Below are 22,256 nucleotides of genomic sequence, written 5' to 3'. Positions count from 1 at the left end.
GTATATTCTTTCCACTTTACTAGTAAGATGCTTTTTCTAGCAGAAGTGCCTCTGTGTTTTGTTACTGCTCTGTAGATGGACCTGGCTTTATACAGGTAGGTTGGAGAATAGTTCCCTGAATTGAATTTTTGTAAATAAAATTATATTTCTTCTCTGCAACACACCACAGTAACTGAGGAGTTTTACCGACATATGAGCTCGAGCCTCAACTAATAGAGACTGAAGGAGATTTGCCTATGGGTGACCCCTCAGTCCAACAATCAATGATATAAAGGGGGGGGGAAGAGCTACTATTTTAAAGAACTCCCTTAGAAATAACAGTAACATCACAGTTGCAGCTGTCACTGCTCACCATTTCTGGATCACACAGCACAGCTTAAATATGTGATCATACAAAATTCAAGAAGCACATTTCCACAAGTGATCTTTCAGATTTCATAACTGCACAGCCCCAAAGAAATTAAGCAATGTAATCAAGTTCACATAACTACTTAGCATTAGATTGCAGCTACTCTGTACTTGTCTGAGTTTAAACATTTCAACTACTTTACTGGTGGCCTATTTTGTAGAGAGATGCCCAAATTTTCTAAACATGACCTAGAATTTACTCTTGACTCTGCCCTATTTTGTGTTGTGAAATACGGCATGCAGTTTTCTTTCTTGACTTTAATTCTGTCATCTGTAAATTTTGTGGATTGATTCAGGTAATCTTTAATGTCCTTTTAACCTCAAAAATCACTATATATCTTCCATTCCCAAGAGAGCCACTTTTAGTCCTCAAAATTCACTTAGGTGCCATTTGATAACACAACGGTTTTCTTTTTTTTTTTTTTCATTTGTTTTTGTGGTTTTGCTTTTTCATTGATCACTGTGGGATCTACACCTGAAAAAAACTGAAGCATGACACCTTAAGCATGTTTTCCTTCTGCTCTCCAAAACACCAAATGAAGAGTTTGACAGAATAATTCACTTTTCAGCAGGTCATTTTGATTTCCTTGTCTGCAAGTGCTGACCTTGCCAAAACAATGATATCCTACCTGGAAATTGGTTTTATGGTTCCAGTTGGCCTTTGTGAAAGCAACAAAAATCTAAGACAGATCTGTGATGAATCCGGAAGTGCTTAAAACAGAATGCCAGTAGCATCTCAAGCACCACAGAACCACTGTGCCATGGGCTTGGTTTTCCTCTAGCTTTGCTGCACTTTGAGGAAACCGACACCAACTTGTACAACACTAGTTTCTAAAAAGAGTTGCACTCTTGCATAGGCAAAAGTGGTTCAAAGACATGTAAATAAATGTACATGAACTGAACAGATACAGCTGGAGAGTTCTCAGTGGGGCCCTCTACCGACCTCTGAATTGGACAGGCTACTGCTGATCAAGGAATCATGATGATGATTAAAGGATTATCCCCAAACTGCTGTGAGACTTCAGCTAGTGAATTTACAATGTTGATGGCACAAACTGGAAAATACTAACTAGTCATATTAATGTGATGCTTCAAAGTCAGGGAACACAGAGAAATCTGAGTCATCTCTACCATTTCCTTAGAATAGAAACTCCACAGTTAAACTCTAAGACAAAAATAGTATGATATTTCCCAGTCTATGTCACTGTTGATGCAGAAAACTTTTCCTTTCCTTAGGTAAATCGTTTAGAACACAGTGATAAAGAATTCAGTGTTTGGGTTCAACCAACTATATCCATGTCAGGAAAAGTGGTTGCCAGTGATGCCAGGATCTTGGGTAGAAAGCAATAAAAAAAAAAAACTGAAGCACAATCCACATTGAGGTAAAAATAATTTTTCATCAACATGAAGTTAACAACCATGCTGCTAAAATAAAAATGTATCACAAGAGTGGTGAAAACAGGAATCAAAAATCTACTGTAGGAATAGATGCCAGTGTGTGACTCTTGTGGGGCTGGAGGAACTACAATTAATAATTAGAACTTCATTATTCATGTAGCATGACAGTATTGAAATAGACATTTACACTCTCAAGTGTTTGCATCTCTTGTGGATGATCAGTTAATGAATCATTAAAACGTATTGGGAGAGATACACCGATTCTGAAAGTTAGGGGATATATAACAGAAGTATACTGGAGACTGACATGTTGAGATATGGAGAGAAAGTGCTGTTTATCTCTGTGTATACAGACCAGAGATGGACTCCCAGTGAAAAAATTGAAACTATCCTAAGAGTAAGATGATGGACAATGTCCATGCCTACATTGTTGAGAAACACTTCAACAACAATATGATGGACTTGTAACTGTTCATGAAGGACATCCATTGCAAAACTAGAGTGGAAATCAGTGCGGGGTGGGGTCAGGGCACGGGGCAACCCTGAAACCTATGGAGCTATATCATAAAACAAAATAAAATAGGTTTAAAACATGAATATTTAAAAAAAAAACTGGAGCATGAGGAAAATGACTTGTCCATATGGACAGGGCTACAAACAATGGTGGTGGTAGAGGACAGTACTCATTGATTTTGCAAGTTTTCACTTGGTGTGATGCAGTTACAATCTTAAAAGCATAAGAGATCATTTCTATAGAATACTCCAAGTAACAGAAATGCCCAAGATTAAAAAATAGCACCAAGAATCATGAGTTCAATCTGAAGAAACAATTCTGCGAAGTTTGGGGACCCAATGGGAGGTTTCAGCTCTCAAGAGAAAGGAGATAACATATGGACTAAACATGAGGTAAGGGTCACAAAGGAACATGAGCTCTAAGGAAGGCCAGTGCTAACAGGGTAGCTGGGGAACTATACAGATTGAGTACACCTGGCAAGAGGAAGGAGCGATCGAGGTCAGTGGGCATAAGCATGTACATATCAACTGCACACCACATTTTTGCAGCACCTGTCAGGACTGTATCAGAAATGTGCCAGGAAGAAGCATTCACTTGAGACCTCAGCTAAGAGAGCTGGGAAATGCTCTGTTCCAGAGGGAAGTGGTAAGAAAATGCGCAGAGGACAGCCTGTTTCTGGCTACTGGAGAAGGCACTACTCAATGTGATGCATCCTTTTATGTTAATTATGATTTTTCTGGGTCATTAGATAAATCTGTTTTAAATTATCAATTCAGCTATTAAGTCCAAAGATTCCTTACATCTGCTCCTATATACAGTGTCCAGCACATCCTACAATGCTGCTGTGTTAAGTGGTATGATTAATGCAAATGTACTAGCATAGTGGTGCAGACTAAGATATACAAAAACAATAAAAACAGAACATTATACGCAGTTAGGCAAATGCTTTCCTTCTGAAAATGCAGCAGTCAAAAGGTAACTGAGCTATGCAACCATCTAACAATCTGATAGGTCACCTACTGAGGATAGCAATCTGCCATCAAGCATTTGGAATACATACATAGAATAAAATAGGAATCAGCAAACAGAAAAGGTTTTCCAAGCCAATAGTAGCTACTAAGAGATACACTGTGAAAAGAAGCATAGCACACATTTCCCAAATGACAGAAAGCAAGAAATGGGAAACAAAACTGATGCCAGAAAATAAGTAGAGATGTGCTTGAAGTGAGTTAAGTTTGGTATTCTGACAGCCCTCTGTTGGGACACAGTGGGTGTTTGGTATTAAACAAAGTCAGGGATAATGGGTCCCCATCCTCACACTTCTGGGCCCATTTCCACACAAGACCACAAGAAATCTCAGCAGGGCTAACACTAGGCTCACTCTTCATAGAATAGCAGTTGAGCCAGGGAATGAGAGGGAATGGAGGTACAGAATGGATGGATTGGATCAGCCATAGGCTAATCTTCCAGTATCTCCTATACCTTTAGGAGGTTTAAGATTTGTCTTTGACTTCATGTAACTAATAGACATACTGAGGTTTTATGGGTTCCCCAAGTGCCTCCAAAATCTCTGTATTTGCTTGCTAAAATCTGCAATCCCTTTGTAAACATGAAAGCTCATTGTGGGATGAAAGGCTTAAAAATCAAAACGTGCAAACAACGAAACAGAACACTTTAGGATGGATGCATTCCAATAAATTACAGATTCTGAGAAACAGCAGAAGTCATTTCCTGTTTGGATAAAAAAGTTTGCCCATCCAGTTATATGGCAGAGAGACTCTGTGGGCTTAGCGGTGCACAGGGAGGCAAGTCTGCATGCAAAGGAAAATAAGGTGGCTCAGAAATAGGACACATTGCCACAAGGCCATGTCAAACAGTCCTTCAGAGGAAGGGATTTGAATTAGGAAGTGGGAAATGCAAAAGGGAACACTGCACAAAAATATTTCTGCCTAGGACTGAAAAACAGTTTCACGTACCTTATGCAGTTTTTTGCTGTTTTGACTTTCAATCAACAACCTACAAATAACAGAGATTCATTGCTAGGAGGGTTTTCTTGATAGAAATATCTCTGGGGATATAAACAGTAACAAGCACAGTCCCCAGAAGCATTCAGATCAGCACTAAAATGCAAAGCTCTCGAATCTGGATGAGGCTTGCCTCTGCACACACAAGACTCTTGCCGATGAAAACATAATGTATGATCTGGAGCCAGGCCAGGAACTCTGAAAGCCATGGCAAAGTGCAGTGATTCTGGTGTCTACTCTACTCCTAGTAAGAAGATCAAAAATAAATAAATAACCAAAAATCAAAACACAGCCATAAGATTGAAGTATTTGCTAGGTTAGGAGGGAAGCAGGAGCCAAGAGACCCAGCAGGAAGAAAAGCCAAAACAATTAATTCTTCCTTGATTTCCTGGTTTACCACAAAACCAAAAGATAGGCAGTGATCTATTTACAATTGTGTCGGTCAGTCAATCCTTTTCGGTCTGAATTCCTCCTTAAGCACTATATGTGATAGGTATTTAGCTGTGAAGTAGTATGAGTTGAGTAAAGCTGTTGCTTATAAAGGGATTCTTCCACTCATTCCGTTTCATGAGCTTCAGTATGTTTTCTGTCCTGACAGGATATTATACCCAGCCTTGAGTTTCTTCACAGGATTCATAAGATACACTTCGTAGACAAATGACTCCAAACAAAAAGGACCTGAGGACTCCGCCTGGGTTGTTTTTGACAGCCTGTCTCCACACTCACTAAGTGTAAGCAGCCTGTCTAAGATGAGACACCATTGGCGTCCAACATTTATATAGAATGGAAGCAAGAGAGAAGCTAGATTAAGCATTTTTCCTTGTTTACATCGGAAAGTGCGTAATAACATTTAAACATGGAATGTAATGAAAAGTATTAGAATATAATACTGTGTAGAAGGTCGAAAAATGCATCATGTAGCGTGAACTCGCAAGAGTACTTCAGACATCATGGAAAAATGAAAAGCAATACTATAGGCTGACATCATGACAAAACAAGCTGCTTGTGACATTGGCATCCCACATGGGCATTGGCTCATGTTCCAGCTGCTCAACTTCTGATCCAGCAACCTGCTAGCAGCTTGGAAAAGCAGCAGAAAGATGGCCCAAGTACTTGGAATCCTGTCGCCCACACAGGAGATTCAAATGCGGCTCCTGGCTTTAGCCTGGCACAGTCCTGGCAATTTCAGCCACATGGACAGTGAACCAACACATGGAAACCACTAGCTCCCTGTCTCTTGTTTGCTTTCTGCAATTCACTTAAACAAATGAATCTTAAAAAACATTTATTTCAGTGTAAGAGTTTTTTAAGTCAATGCATATGACATAGAAAATGGAAAGAAGTGTTTAAACGATGCTTTTTAATTAACACAGTGACTTAACAGAATCACTCTGAACAGCCATGAAAAACAAATATTACCTTGATTTTGAATAATAAATGTGAATCTATGGCAATATTCTTGACTGGAAATTGTGGTGGCTATATGGAGCATAATTAAATACTCTCATACTTCTAAATAAGGAACAGTGAATTAATTATACATTAGACTGGTAGAGTGTTGTGGCCTTCAGTAAAAAGAAACTCTCCTAAGGAAAATAGAATGTGTGTAAATACCACATGCTTCAGAACTATATCCAAAGAAATGCTCACAGTTAGGAAGGCAAATAGAGAAAATATGATCAGGAGAGAAAAAACTAAACAATAAAAAGCATCTACATTTTGGCAACAGTATCAAATCATGGGAAGCAATAACCTAATGGAAACTGGAAAGACAATTGGAATTGCAAAAGAATTCTTTGAAGAGCTTCACACAACCTGTGAGAGATTAGACTCTAATTGTAAATTAAGGGAAATTAGTGAAATGCTGAGCATATCTCTACCTAGCTTAAGACATTCATTAAAATAGCAGATAAAGAAGTTATATTTTTTTAGTAGGAAGACAAATAATTGAAATTATCAAGGATCCTATCCAGTTGACTTTTGTGAGAATGTACCTAAAAGAAATTTAGAGTCCAGACAGAGTATTATCAATGTTTTATCATTTGACACCCCAAGGACACATGAAAGACAGAAAGCTGAATCCGGGAGTTTAGCAAAGGGAACATCAGACACATTTGTAGTGTTTGCAAGGACTTTGCATCTACACTTACAGGAAATTTTATGCACTCTTTAGTCCCTTGTGGTCTGTCTAGTTCTTGAAATCTATTATGGTATGTGGCATATACTGGTTGGATAATGAACATATTGACATATAGATAATATCCTTTGCTAAAATTTGAGTGAATTAATATGATCTTGTATTTCAAGAAAATTAACGCATATGAGAACTTCAAAAAGTTTATAGAAATGCCAATTATGAAATAACTACAAAAGACTTTTACATACATGTCACACACATCTACACACAAAATACAGGTAATAGTTTTAAGCTACAATATAAAATACATTTTAGTTAATATAAGGGATTTCACACACAGTTATCATACGTTATCCTCCTCCCCCCCCAAAGAGGCCTTTCTACTTTTCACTTGTTGAACTCTTTATTTAACAGACTACTAAGCCTGTGACTGACTATAAGGTAAATTGAAAGTGTGTTATTACAAAAACTGAAAGAAAATACATTTCTTATTTTGAACCAGAGCTGAAGTTTAAAAAACACTGATTAAAGCATAACCATCAAGCAGATTGACATCAAAATCACTATTCTAGACATTTTCTTATAAAGAGCTTTAAAATCCAAGTAAAATAGATCATAAAAACTTACCTCTAAAGACAAATAATAGTGCTGGTACTCAAAGCATCAATGGTCATATACTAGATCAGTGGTCACACACTGGCAAAGGGAAGTACCTCTTTGTTTCTGTGTTCTTTTGTTACTATAGTGACCATTCACCTATCTTCTTTACAGAAAGTACCTTGAGTTCTGACTCTTTTCACATATATTATATGGAAATACTATCCGAAAAACAATTGAGAAAAATATACAAGACAATGTGATCATGATGACAGTTAATATCGATGGAGTTTGTACTGTATGTGAATCATTAGGGATATGGTTTATAAAGTAGCCACAAATGTGCCAGATATTATACAATCACTAATCTTTGTTCTATGCACTCTTTCCTTCTAAGGTCTTTTCTAACCTTAGTATACAATTTCAGGAGAACTAAATCATCCCGGAATGCAGAGTTGCCACTTTAGGAAACTCAGGCTCATGTAAGGTACCCAGTTTCTTGGTGGAGTTGCAAGTTGTTGCGGTGAATACAGAGATATCAAATAGAGCTTACAATCTTGTTTTGGGAGCACAGTTGAGCCACAAGAAATGAAAGAATGCTTGAAGTGGCTAGAGGAAGGCTTTATATAGCAGCCAGAGGAGGTCCTGACTATGTCAGGGGCTTGATGACATTACTATTTTGCTTAAAACATTATACAGCTCACCACTGTCCCTGAGGGAAAAATGAGGGATCTTAACCTGATAATGACTCCTGTTTATCTTTCCAGTCTTAGCACCACTTGTTTAAGTACGGTAGTAGCTAGAAACACTGTGACATGGCCATTTCATCCATGCTTTATGAATATTTATCCTCAATGACTTTGTTGACATTCTCCACCAGAAATGCCTTTCTCAGCTTTACACCTACTGAGCTCACAATATTTCTTCAAGACCCAGCTGCAACAACATGTTTTCCATTGACTTTTCAGCGGCATTATCAACTTTTATCTACTCTGTTCCATATTGCTTAACATTTTGGCCATGTGTCAATTAGAACCATTGTCTACTGTGAGAGGACTGCAGAAAGTATGTGGAAAATGAATACTTCATTATGGTATAAAATTTTGAAATCCACACATATTTTTTTTTCATAATATCAGTTGACATGAACATTTTTAAAGCCTTCTCATATTGAAAATTTTATTTCCGTGCCCATATCTCCCAGCAGAATAAGCTTTATTAGAATAGGAATCATATCTGCTGCATCCTTGACAAGATTTCTGGCTTGAAGCAAGTATTCAAGGATTGTCTCCATTACAAATAGGCACGCACAATTGTAGCTGGCAGGGGATAAGAGGAATCTATTTGAAACTGCAATATATAAAAAGGAATCCATTATCACCTGCTTATTTTTTGTCATGCCCTCTGTAAATTCCATGGAAGCACATACTGTGTCTTATTCCTCACAGCTAGCACCTAGTGCAGTGCCTGGAACAAAGGAAATACTCGGGATGATTTAATGCATAAGAAATCTAAGGAAAGATTTCCCAATCTCAGAACTGTTGACATTAGTGATTGAATAATTCTTTGTTACGGGGTGCATTTAATATTTTTCAGCAGCATCCCTTCCCTGTAGCCACCAGATACTAGCAACACCGTCACAACTCTCAGTTGTGACAACCCACAATGACTCTAGAAATGGCCAGACATTGCTTCTGCCTAAAAACAACTTAACTACAAGGAAAGCTGGTGGAGGATGGCAAAAATCAATTCTGCATGGTCCTCAGCTTGTGAGCCTTTCAATATTTAAATTACTAAATACTTGTCCTCTTCTATCTTTCAGCAGCAGAAAAGAAAAAGAGTGAGAAATGGAGCCTGAGATCAAGCATTTTTCTTGGGAGATAAGTGTGCTTGTTTAAATTCTCTTGACCTCTTCCCAGACAGCTATAGCCCCCATTAAACAGCACAGTGTTCCATCCATTTACTTTCCGTTTATCTCCACATTGTGCCTCCCTGGCTATAAAGACTATTTCGTGTTGGATGTGACTATTAGCCTTTGTTCTGGCAGGATGCCTACCATGCATTTAATTCTCCACAGGACATTAGTTTAACAGTATATTTGGTAAGCACTCACTGCATTCATTAAGACATGTTGCGGACAGCATTGAGGCAAAACAGATTAAACCAGCATTTGAGACAACATCCCATATTGGCACACCTGGTTAGAGACTGTTCGATGATTCCAATCCAGCTTCCTGCTAATGTACCTGGGAGGCAGTAGGTAAAGGACTAGGTATTTAGATTCCACCTATTCCATGAGCAATACATATGGACTTCGGCTTTTGCTTGGTTGGAGCCAACCCTCTTCTATGGGCATTTGGGGAATAAAAAAGAAAATGAAAGATTCTTTCTCTTCCTCCCTCTCTCCCTCTCTCTCTTCTTTGTCATTCTGCTGTTCAAATATACAACTTGTTTTAAAAAATGACCAGCTTGTTCCTAAGAATCATGCTGAAAGCCAGGATTCCCAATCCAGAGACAATGGCCCCAATGGAATGGAGCCCAAAGGTGTCATCAACAGCAACTGGAATGAGATCCTGGGCAGCTTTGATGAAATGAACCTCTTGAGTCCTACCTTCGTGGCATCTACACCTATGCTTTTGAGAATACTTCTACCATCCAGCAGCGTGACATTCTTCCTTGTCTCAGAGGCTACCCCGCCCTAGCTGAACTCTTCCAGAATTGATGCAGTGGCTCTCCAGAAGTCACTTAACTTCATGTGCTGGAACAAAAGTGCAGGGAGGTGCCCCAAGTGAGGTTGCCAAATGATTGAACCCAGCTGGGGGAGCAAGGAAGAGAAATGGTAGCCACTTTTTTTCACATTGTTTTGTATAATATTTATTGATTCAGGAAGCAAACTCAAAATTTTGAACAAAATGACTTGGAAACTGAAAAAAAAAAATTACCCAGAGGAGGCAATTGTTACTCCATGCACAAGATATTTAACTTCATGTTATTTTAAGTTTCCTACTTTCCCTACTGTTGTGGTTTTAGTTTCATGACATTTCATTTAACAGGATGTATAGTAACTATGTAATAGGGACTATTATATCCAGATGTGAAGATACAATGAAGTAGGCATCTTTATTTCCTAATCAACGATGGACTCCCAATGAAACTGAAATATAATCTTGACAATAGGATGCTGGACTCTGCCAGTGTCCATACCTACAATGTCAGGATACACCTAAATAGCAGAATCATGGACTTATGATTATTTGGGAAGAACTATATACTACTGTAATAATACAGGGGGATCAATAGGAGGGAGGGTGAGTTGGGGAGGAGGTAAGAGAAATCCCAGAGCCTACGGAACTGAATCATAAATAATTAAAATAACTAATTAATCAATAACAGTTTCCGCCTATTGTGCTTGGGCACTGATTTCTGTTCTAAGACTAATTCAGGCCTCCTTGTGTTTCTGAGTCTTGTATTCTCAGAATCTAATTCTTCAAGGGATACTCAGGATATGAAAGGTCAGGCATGAATTGCTTTTGCTCAACAGTTTCATGTTTCACTTAACTTTCAATGTCTTCCTCTTTTGAATCTGATATTTGGCAGATGAATGAGCAATAGTCAAAGAATCATTTGGCCAAACATTAATCAAACTGGGAGAAAAATGATTACCTTTTCTAAAGCTCTTAGGAGTCAGGACTAAAAGTAAAATTCACAGAGGATGTACAGTTTTTCGTCATCAGAGAGTGGCAAACCTGTAAGCACAGCCTAGACCTCTGACTCTTATCTACGACTGAATAAACCTCATAGGATATACAGAAAAAAAAATGAGTGGAGCTGACCTTGAATTACTGAAGGAGACTCAACTGCTATCAGGCTGATCCTTGTTAGAGACCAAATGAGCATCATTTTGATGCCTAGCACAGACATTTGCACATGACAGCAGCTGTTCTGTGAATGTTGGCAAAATAAAAAGTTGAATGATAATGACAGGGTATGATGTTTAGGGAACCTACTAAAAAGCTCCAGGTTGCTTCTCTATCATTAAAACTCAGTCTGTCAACTCACCAATGACACTGCAGTCTAAGGCAAAGTTGAATTAGGAAGGCCCATCTTATCAGGAAGTAGGATGTGGACTTAATGTAACAATTAGAAGCCTCACATCTGGGACACCTGGAGTGAGCTGTAATGATAACGTGACACCTGACAGTTTATAAAGCTAATTGTATGTCTTGGTTTGTATTTAAATGGAAGTTCTACTTTGGGTCTTGCTTCTGTCTGAAACTTGGGCTTCTTGGCTAAGGCCCTGGTGGACTTCACCTCTCTAGCACCTTCTCTTCAAAGACAGAGCCCCATATTACATGGATACAGCACTAGCCTAGCTAGTGTTTCTCCACAACAAGTGCTATCTGCAACTGTGACCAGATACTTTAGATTCCCACCATTCTTCTCTTGCCCGTTTTTCTTCATCCTCCTTTGGATACTGCTGCTGCCTGCTACCTAACACACGATTTATTTTTGATATCCTTCCCTTCTCCCCACCTCACCATGAGATCAAACCTACAATGTAACACTGCAGCCAGGCCTGTTAATTCAAGTTACAATATCTCAACTGCAGAGCATTCCTTCAAATACAAACAAAATCCAAATTTCATTGAATTAGTGGCCTGAGAAGATCCAATGTTTTGAGTGGCCTGGGAGCATGAATTTTATGTCCCCACAATTTAGCAGAAAGTTGATCCTATGTCTGAAAAAGCAAGAAGTCTGCACTTAATCATGATCACTGGAAGAGGCAGGATATATGTAAATTTAACCATGTGATTTGTGTGCATGACTCTGTGTACCTTTCCTTTTGATGCTAGCATGTTACTGGTCCCATTCAGCTTTACTCCAGTTCTCAGCATGATCAGGTTTAGGATCACACCTTAAAAAGCTCAGTGATTTACTCTGTTATGATGTGGCTATTCCATTTTTGGAGGTCTTCTCTGCCAATTTTTTAGCAGTATGCTTTTAAAGGAAATGAGATCAATAATAAAATTATATTAGTAAGGTCTCTCTCTCGTACACACATACTAACACACACACACACACAGCCCTTACTAAATCAATGAGTAAATACACTTATTACATTACTCTTGATAGAAAGCCTCATTAAGTTTTCATAAAGGATCTACATTAATAAAGTTGCTCCAAAGACAGAAATGTTGGCCATGGTGGTACAGGCACTGATAATGCACCCCCCTCAGAGGAAAAAAACAAACAATGTATTCTACAGCAAATTAGTAAATAAGGAGAGGAATCATGAGGTATGCGACCAGTTCTGACAAATAGTATAAAACGAAAAGTCATCAAGCAGGCAGTCCTCAGTATTACCCCACAGATGATTTTGCATTCTGTTATAACTGTGTCTTGACATGTTATAACTGTGTCTTGACATGTTTGCTGACTGGCCGTCCATCTACAAAACATTATCTTTGTCTGGATCTTACAGATGTGGGTAAAGCTTTTTGCTTTGTTGATCTCATACTAAGCCCTAAACATTCAGTGATGACATGCCTTGGGTATTCAAAGCCCCACACCACAGTGCTCCTAAATTTGTTCAGTATTTGAATTTCCAGAGTCTAGCTTTACCCTCAGATCATGAAAGACTTTCTTTCTTGTATCACATTATCTCCTATCTTCTATCAAGACTTTATTTTTTTATTTGTTTTTAAAGATTTATTTATTTTTATTACAAAGTCAGATATACAGAGACAAGGAGAGACAGAGAGGAAGATCTTCCATCCAATGATTCACTCCCCAAGTGAGCGCAACGGCTGATGCTATGCCGATCCGAAACCAGGATCCAGGGACTTCTTCCAGGTCTCCCACATGGGTGCAGTGTCCCAAGGCTTTGGGCTGTCCTTGACTGCTTTCCCAGGCCACAAGCAGGGAGCTGTATGGGAAGTGGAGCCGCCTGGATTAGAGCCGGCGCCCATAAGGGATCCTGGCGAGTTCAAGGCGAGGACTTTAGCCGCTAGGCCACACCACCAGGCCCTGGCTTTATTTATAATACCACCATAGGGGCTGGTGTTTTTTCACAGCAAGTTAAGCACATCCTGCAATACTGGCATCCTAATATCAGAGCTTTGGTTCAAGGACTGGCTGTTCCACTCTGAATCCAGTTGCTTGCTAATGCACCTGAGAAAATAGCAGAGGATAGCACAAGTGTTCAGATACCTGCCATTCATGTGAGACACACAAATGGAGCGCCTGATGTCAGAATGGTCCAGCACTGGCTGCTACAGCCATTTGGATAGTGAACAAGCAGATCAAGGATATTTCTTCATATTAAGCTGTAATGTACAATTTTTAAAATTTGTTTCTAGTTTTAAAAAGCAGATATTCACAATCATAACCCTTTTGGCCATGAACAATAGACACAAATAAACAACGTGCATTTTTTTAAAAGAACAGTACAAATGCTTTTTATAGGAGGAAGAGTACTGAAACTTAAAATATCTCTTCATAAAATACCATGGAATGCTGATACATTCAAGATAAAAGTAGGAACTTTGGTAATATTATATATCAGTAGCCAAAAATGATATACCATTTTCTACACACTATGTCCACTCTGTGTGTTAGTCTCAACTTACATGATTGTATTGAGGCAGCGTTTCTAAGGGGAGAGAAGACACTGAGCAGTGGTAACTTCCCAAAAGGAAAAGATGCCCTCATTTTACTGGGTGCCTAATGTATCCTTTCTTTCCCTATGCATACATAAACCCTGAGACTGAGCATCTAGTACACTTTCCAGTGTGCATAATTCCAGAATTGTATTGAATCACTACTTTAAGTCAAATATACAGAAAGGAGGAGCGACAAAGAGGAAGATCTTTTGTCTGTTGATTCACTCCCCAAGTGGCTGCAATGGCCAGAGCTGAGCTGATCCGGAGCTAGGAGCCTGGAGTGTCTTCCAAGTCTCTCATGTGGGTGCAAGGTCACAAAGCTTTGGACTGTCCTCGACTGCTTTCCCAGAACACAAGCAGGGAGCTGGATGGGAAGTGGGGCTGCTGGCAGTAGAACCAGCACCCATATGGGATCCTGGGACATGCAAGGTGAGGATTTCAGCTGCTAGGTAATCACACTGGGCCCTGAATCACTACTTTTTGAGACAAAAGTACAACTGCCAAGCTGGGAACTGGCCACTAGATGAAAAGCCAAAAAGACACCAACAGGACAGCAGGAACAACTCTTTGAAATAGAAGGTGATGGCCAAGAGTCAAAGCAATACATAGAAAAATTCAACCCCAAAGTCCATGCTGTGCTAGAACTAAATGGAAAAACTGTGGGTCATTTCAATCTCAAAAGCAGTGGGAGTGAAAAAGAAAAGGGCCAAGAGCTACAATGAGTGGATCATGGAATAAGTGGCCGCGCACGAGAGTTTCCTTCTCCTGGGGAGGAGGGTTAAGAGAGAGTTTATTTTATAAAGAATGGAAGGAAAGTAGTAACACCTAACATTCACAATAGAGAAGACCTATCATCTAGGCAGAAATTTGATTAATTGTTTCACACTAAATAGGATGATTTGGAGCAGTAGAGCTTTGGGATGCCTACGTAACCACTAAGTTTCCTTGTCGGCAAAATGCATATTAGAGCCAGGTCTAAATTTAAGATTATGAGGACTAAACAAAACAATGTGAAGTTCCTAATGCAACCTGAATATATCCCTCAGGATTCTTGTTTTGGCAACTGAATATTCAATGCAGCAAGCAGTGATGGGAGAGGGTGAATGGGAAGTGTTCAATTCATGAGGGTGGTACCCTCCCAAATATATTAGTGCTATTGCAAAAAGGCCTTGGAATTGGAGTTCACTCTATTTTGCTCTTCTGCTTTGCAAGGAATTCTATTCTTTCCCTTCAGAGGATATAGCATAATAGTTATGCTGTTGGAGGGGGCTTGCCCCATAACAGACACTAAACCTGCCAGAGCCTTAATCATGAATTTCCCAACTGTAACATGCACATTGTTTATAACTTGACTGCTCTATGGTAGTCTGTTTAATGGTACAAAAAGACTATAAAACAGTGTCTAGTAAATCACAAATGTTTATACATAGATGGCTATTGTTAATATGTTTATAAATCATGAGTTTACATAAGATGATGATGAGGCAGCATCATGGTATACTAGGTTAGGTCCCTGAATGTGGTATTGCCATCCCATATTGGTGTTTGGGTCTTGGATGTTTCAATTCCAACCCAGCTCCCTGTTAATTGCCTGGAAAGGCAGATTTATGTTGTAAAGTCCTTGCACCTCTGGACCCACATGGGAGTGCCAGAGGAAGATTCCTGGCTTCAGACCAGCAGTCCAACCAGTACAGCGATATGGGGTCTAAATCAGTGGCTGTAAGATCTATCTGCCCCTCTTTCTCTTTCTCTCTGTAAAGCTGCCTTTCAAATAAGAAATAAATTTTTAAATTAAACAAGATAATGATCTTTGGTTATAAGTCTTTATACAAAACATCTCCTCAGCTTAGAGTATCATTAATATGATGTTCAGGGGCCTGTACCACAGTTCAACAGGCCAGCCCATCACTTACAGGCAATGGAATCCCAAATCGCATCAGTTTTAATCCTGGCTGCTCCACTTCTAATCCAATTCCTTGCCTGTGGCCTGGGGAAGCAGTGGAGGATGGCCCAAAGCCTTGGGACCCTGCAGCTATGTGGGAGACCAGGATGAAAATCTCAGATCCTGGCTAAGGATAGGTTCCGTTCCAGCCATTAGAGCTATTTGGGAAATGAACTAGTGGATGGAAGATCTCTATCTGGCCTTCCCTCCATAAATCAGCCTTTTGAATTAAAAACTTAGCCTAGTTGACTACACTGACAATGTGGCATCAAAGTCAACTCAAATTAAACAAAGTAAGATAAAAGCAACAGTTTCTTGATGACATTCAAATATTGAGGGTTGATTTGTTTGAAGTAATTTTACTCAAGTTATTTGCAAGGCTACACTGTAGCAATCTGTAGCAAACCACAGAGTATGAAAAGAAGGCAGTTACAAGGCCGAATTAGAAAAAAGAAAGCTGAAGTAACTTGGACATTTCTGAAATGCCAAAAGTATTGATGAGAAGCAGTAGTACTAGGTACCCGTTTAAAAATCAGAAATCACACAGCGAACCATGCAGGAACAAGGTTAAATACCATCAAAGAGAAGGATTGAAAGAAGGTCAATAATTGCCTGGACAGGAAAAGAAGATGAATAGAATTTTTTTCCTGGCCCACACCATCACAGATCTCTACCCTACTGAAAGGTATTGATGGAATTTGAAGTGACCAGGAAAAATGCAAAAGGTGTGCCCTCAGCTTCACATTTCAAATTGTGGAATGTAAAAAGGAACAGGGAAGGGTGGGGGGAACACTCCTCAATTTCAAGACAAAGCACAGCTAATGGAAAATGCAGACATGTATGTTAGATTTATACAGGACTCATATTAACCATGAGAGTTTCAAGCATAACAAAAAGGTTTACTAATATCTAAGAGACAGATAGACAGATTTTGACTTTAATTAAATGTGCTGCATAACTGATGTTGAAACCTAAAGCTTTTGTTTTTCCTGAGAACCTTTGAAATATGTTTGTCAGTTTTCTACATGTGTACTGTACTTCATAATAAAGTAGCCAAAATTCTACAAATTATATATACATAACGTCTTTTTATATATATATTCCTATATTTTTATTTTTAAAAATTTCAAAAACACATGGAAAATATGTATTATACATTTTATAATAATCTGCTTTCCATGTCTATTAACAGAAAGCTGGGTCCAAACTGGAACACCAGGACACACACTGGCATCCATGTCCCTATATGGAATACCTGCACTGTAGGCAGAGGCGTACCCAATGATGCCACCATGCTGGCCTTATTTTTAAAACTTTTATAAAAGATTTATTTATTTTTATCAGAAAGGCAGATATACAGAGAGAAGGAAATGCAAAGAGAAAGAACTCCTGTCCATTGGTTCATTCTATAAGCAGCCGCAAGGGCTGGAGCTGAGCCAATCCAGAGTGAGGAGCCGGAGGCTTCTTCTGGTTCTCCCAGGCAGATGCACGGTCCCAAAGCCTTGGGCCGTTCTGCACCATCCTCCCAGGCCATAAGTGTGGGGCTGGATGAGAAGCGGAGAAGCCAGGACAGGAACTGGCAACCATATGGGATCCTTCGGGCATGCAAAGTAAGGATTTAGCCACTAAGCCATTACACTGGACCCTCAAAAAATTTTTGAAGTATGAGAGGAGAGGTGGAGAGAGAATTAGAAATATATATATGACAATACGTTAGTCCTATAATCTTTTGTTATGCCATGGAAAGTAGTTAAATAAAAAGTGTCTTTCACCTCTTGAAGCTAGAGACTTTTTGGGTCAGTATTTTGAGCATCAGGGATTCCTATCCAGACATCTATGTAAAAGGTACAGTAACTAGGAGATTAGGACTGTTAAAAATTCCTCCTGAAAAGCAGAAAATTTAAAGAGAAAATAACCACCAAAGAAACACATGGACCTCTAAACAATGGTAATTATTTACCATTTATATTCATGAACATTACTCAACTCATTTTTCACCTCTCACACATTGCACTAGATTTCCCCAAAATTAAAAGAATGAATAAGTCATTATTTGTGTCTTCAATGAATTCATAAACTTTTGGGTAAATACTAGAATCCATTACACAAGCTGAATGAAGACATAACAAACGAAGGGGGTTAGGATAACAATTTCTAACACTACTCTCAGAATTTAAGTAATTCAACCAGATTAACTTTTTTTAAATGTTGCTAATAGCTAAACTTAGGATATAATTGGTATTTCCATTTTATAGAAGAAAGTGACATAGAGCAATTGAATAAAGTACCTGACTCGCCCAATAACTGGCAGAAGTGGGCACTGAAAACAGTGCGATTCTATAGTAGACGCTTTTCAGCTTTAAACACTATTGACTTCCATAAAGAGGATTTATTTTGATTCAGCAAAAGGAAGAATCACTTGGTCTAGAAGTTCAGTGAAAGTGTTCTAGGGATTTGTAAAACCTTGTTGAGTAGCACTCAGGGGAGTTACAATGGATGGCTCTCAAACAGCGGGAAAAAATGTACCTCAGATACATTGCCTACAGTCTTCATTTCCATTTTGCCTTCTTTTTTGACCACTTTTGAGCTCCTTTCCCATCACTGAGCAATCTCTTATCTCAAATGTCTGAATTTTATAGTCTAATGTAACATTCCTTCTATCTCTTCCAAGTATTTTACTTATCTTCTTCAAAAATTTTCTAACCAGACTTCGCAGTATGTAATGAAGCCAAAGAGATACATCAAAGCAAAAAAGAAGAATTAAAATATACAGTGGGTTAGGCCACCATTTCTGATGCTACATCAGAATGTCAGTTTTAGCCTTGGTTCTCCACTTCCAAACCAGTTGGAAAGGCAGTAGAAGACTATAAGTCCTTGGGACCCTGACACCCATGTGGGAGATGAGGGCAGACTTCTTGGCTCCTGGCTTCAGCCTGGCCTAGCCCCAACTGCTGGGATCATTTGGAGGAGTGAATCAGCATACAGAATATAGAAGATTCTCTTTTTCTCTCCACTTCTCCTAGACTTTCTAATAACTAAAGGAATCAATCCTAAAATGGTTGGATCTTCAACGACTACACTTAATATTCCATATCCCCACATTAACCAAACCCCTGATTTACCAATAAGAATCTTCAAAGAATGATAGTACTTTATGACACACTTGCTTCTTCAAGCATGTCACAATTATTCAGTCCTCTTGCACTAAATGAGGATGGGATCTTGAAGCCCTATGAGTTCCTACTGTCAATCTTGCCTTCTCTATTAATACACATCATCCAGTGTTTATGAGTTGCCTTTTTTTGTGTAGGGCTATTTATAAAAGTCAGGGTTTTCTAGAAGCCACAAATAGCTACCGCCAATGCTATGGGAACAATCTTACAAAAACCACAGGGCTAATTAACAGGATGTTCATAAAACAGCAACGTCCTAAAATATTGAAATAGAGCATTGGCTTCTAAACTAAGAAACATAGGGCAGGAGTGGGAAAGCAAGATATTGTTATATAGTGCCTGTTCAATTCACACCACTACCTAAGAGTCTATCAGTTCTGTTTTGAAAACGCTTTTAAAAATTGTCTAAAAATCCCTTTGGCTATAATGAAGCTGCCACTATTTTTTATAGCCTCTTCTAAGTGAGAGGTTTTTGTTTTCTTTTGTTTTTTAACATGGACCCCTACTGGCTAAAAACTTGAAAAGAACTATAAAACCTCAGAAGTTGTGAGCAAAATTCTGCCTGTGTGAGGGAAGAAGGTTTAAGGCTGACTTTTCTCAGAATTTTTAATGTGGTCCTGGTCCGAAACACTGCTCTTAAACAGGCTGGGAAGCTTAGCTTAAGAGAACACTTCTTGGATGGTATTTGTGTCCATAGCCAAGCTGACAAGCCAAATTTCTTCTGTGGACATCATCACTTGCATTCTTTGAAATAGAATTTCAGTGTCACATTAAACATGGGATTCTTTATTAAAATGCATTTCATTGCAGTATATTTTCACATCTGATATTTTAGTCGTGATTGCCAAGACCAGGAAAATCTATCAACAAACTGTCAAAATTGTATTTAAAATACCAGAGAGAAATAAAAACTGGAAAAAGCAGTGTGTTCGCTGAACCATTGCTCTCTTTGATTGGAGCCTTCTTTCTTCCATGCTTTTCCACATGCTTTGGTACTCTATCCTAGAACCCAACAAAGGACAGGAAGATAAAAGGCCAACTCAGGGTATTTACAGAGATTAAGAAAGCTCAAAATTTGTTTACAAGACATTATTTGTGACATACTGTATATTCATTGCCATGAAAGGAGGAAACAGTTGAATTAATCCTCACAAAACAAATGAAGAAAATGTTGTGCTGGGTCACGTTTGTGGATTATCAGATTTCCATCCATCAATCTCAAGCTATTGCTCTGCAAATGCTCCAAGCCTGATTTGATACTCCACATGAAATTGGGACAAAGCCAATTGTATTCGTGCCATTTGTCAGGATTGCAGTCTTCCTAACAAAAACCAAGGGAATGGAAACATTTAAATGATATAAAGCCTACAACTGTACATCAATGAAGTATTTTATTTTTACATGCAATCTTTTCCTGGCTCATTAATGTAATGTGTACAGAAGCACTGAGGAAAAAAACGCCACTGTTTATTGGACCAGGAGAGGACTGCTTTCAGTTTTCCCTGGAGCGTAGCATGGATGTCATCAATTTATCTCAAGGGGAGGGTTATACCATCAGTTTACACATTGATTGCAACCATTCTTCCAGAGAAAGAATCAAAACCATTGTAGCTGGCTACAAAAGAACTCAGATCATAGAACTGCCTTCTGGTGAAATTGACCATGCAGTAAACAGCCAACATTGAGCACCCACTGTGCGCAAAGCATTAGGCCAAAATAATAATACAGCCTCACGTGTGAGGCTGTTCTCTCATTGACATTGACAAGTGACTCAAACTTTACACACAACAAACCAGGGCACAAAACATTAAGTTATGCTCTCATTGTATTCCTCCAGTTCAGTCCCGCTCCATAGTTGTGCAAGCCTGCTGGTTTGAACATCATTATTTTCTGCATATTAGAAGTGAGAGCACTTTGCTAAGGAGGCTATGTACTTTTCACATGCTGGCAGATAGAGTGTTTGCCATCATGGCTCTGAATGGAGTGTGGACTCCGAGAAACAGAAAGTACCTTGTCTAGTGTAAGTACCTTATCTAGTGAGTAAAGCTACATGGTAAAGCTTACTCGGATTCACCTGACTTCTCATTTTTCTGTTACTCCTTTTCATGTAATTCTCCTCCTCCTAGCATCTAAGAGACACCAGCATCAGTGCCAACTTAGAGTCCAAGTCAGAATATTCGCCATTTTATCATATGGTGATCCTTACCCTTAATCTATGACACACAGACGGGAACAAGAAAGGAAGCACTTATTTTTAATAGGCACACTCTCCATTTTTTATTTTAGAAAACAGACCAGAATTTACATAGTTCTCTGAAGTGGTTCAAGTCAGGCCAGAATGAAGAACAACAAAATATAGATCTTTAAGTGTAGATAAATATGTGTGGTCATTATTTTATATTTAAACTATTTCCGTAAGTGCATGATACTATGGGTTTTATTTAATCTGACATATGTTAACAAGGAAGCAAGAAAACACATAGTTGTTTACCACTGTGATATCAACTGACCTAAGGAATATTCTTGATCATTGGCAACTCATTAAGAGATGGCATGTGAAGTCATTATTATAAAAATTCTTTAGAAAAAAATATAGAAGCCAGTGATGTGCTCCTCCTTCAAATCACATTGTATTTATTATGAAAATATTTACTCATTGCCTATTATATAGGCAACTGAATGGAGAAACATAAGTCCTCCAACTTCAACAAACCTGCAAACTCTCAATATGGAACATATGAAAATATAACTAGAATGAGACACAAATCCTAAAAATGTTATAAAGAGGTTTAAGAATTCAGATGGGAGTTATATGTTCCTTGGAGAAACAATCATGAATGCAGTTATCTTTTATTAAATGATTAATAAAATATGATAAACCTTCCTTGCATTATAGTACTTTATACACAAAATTTTCCATTTTGAGGGGTAGGGTAATATGCCCAAAGTTAAAGAACGCATAAAACATCTCATCCAAGAGTAATACAGCCATAATTTCACCTTGGACTATGTAACTCTAGAGTTCAAATTTCCGGAGATGTTATTTGGATTCCATTTGAGTTTCACTGTGAAGGATGGGAAGGTTATTGTTGGGTTTGGAGTAAGATGCTTTAGTGCAGAAGGAAAAAAGACACAGAGCTAGGAAAGAACAATATGAATTCTTAAAAAGATCACACAAAAAAGGCTTTTTACTAAAGTAAATGGGTAATCATTGTGACATACTATTAAGCCCAGAATAGGGCATGGATGATCTTGATACCAAGGTCTAGCCCATTCTGTTGGCAATTGGTAGAAATGGAAGGTTCTGAGCAAGGAAATGTAGTGATGAACTGCAGTAATTTAGGCACATCCACCTGATGAGGTAGCAGGATGTGCTGAGAAGATCAAGGTAAGAAGCAGGG

Source organism: Ochotona curzoniae, unplaced genomic scaffold, assembly GCF_017591425.1.
Source record: "Ochotona curzoniae isolate NIBS_2020 unplaced genomic scaffold, NIBS_Ocur_1.0 scaffold_1852, whole genome shotgun sequence".
Lineage (NCBI taxonomy): Eukaryota > Metazoa > Chordata > Mammalia > Lagomorpha > Ochotonidae > Ochotona > Ochotona curzoniae.
The sequence above is the reverse complement of the archived record's forward strand: the minus strand, read 5'-3'. Positions refer to the sequence as shown.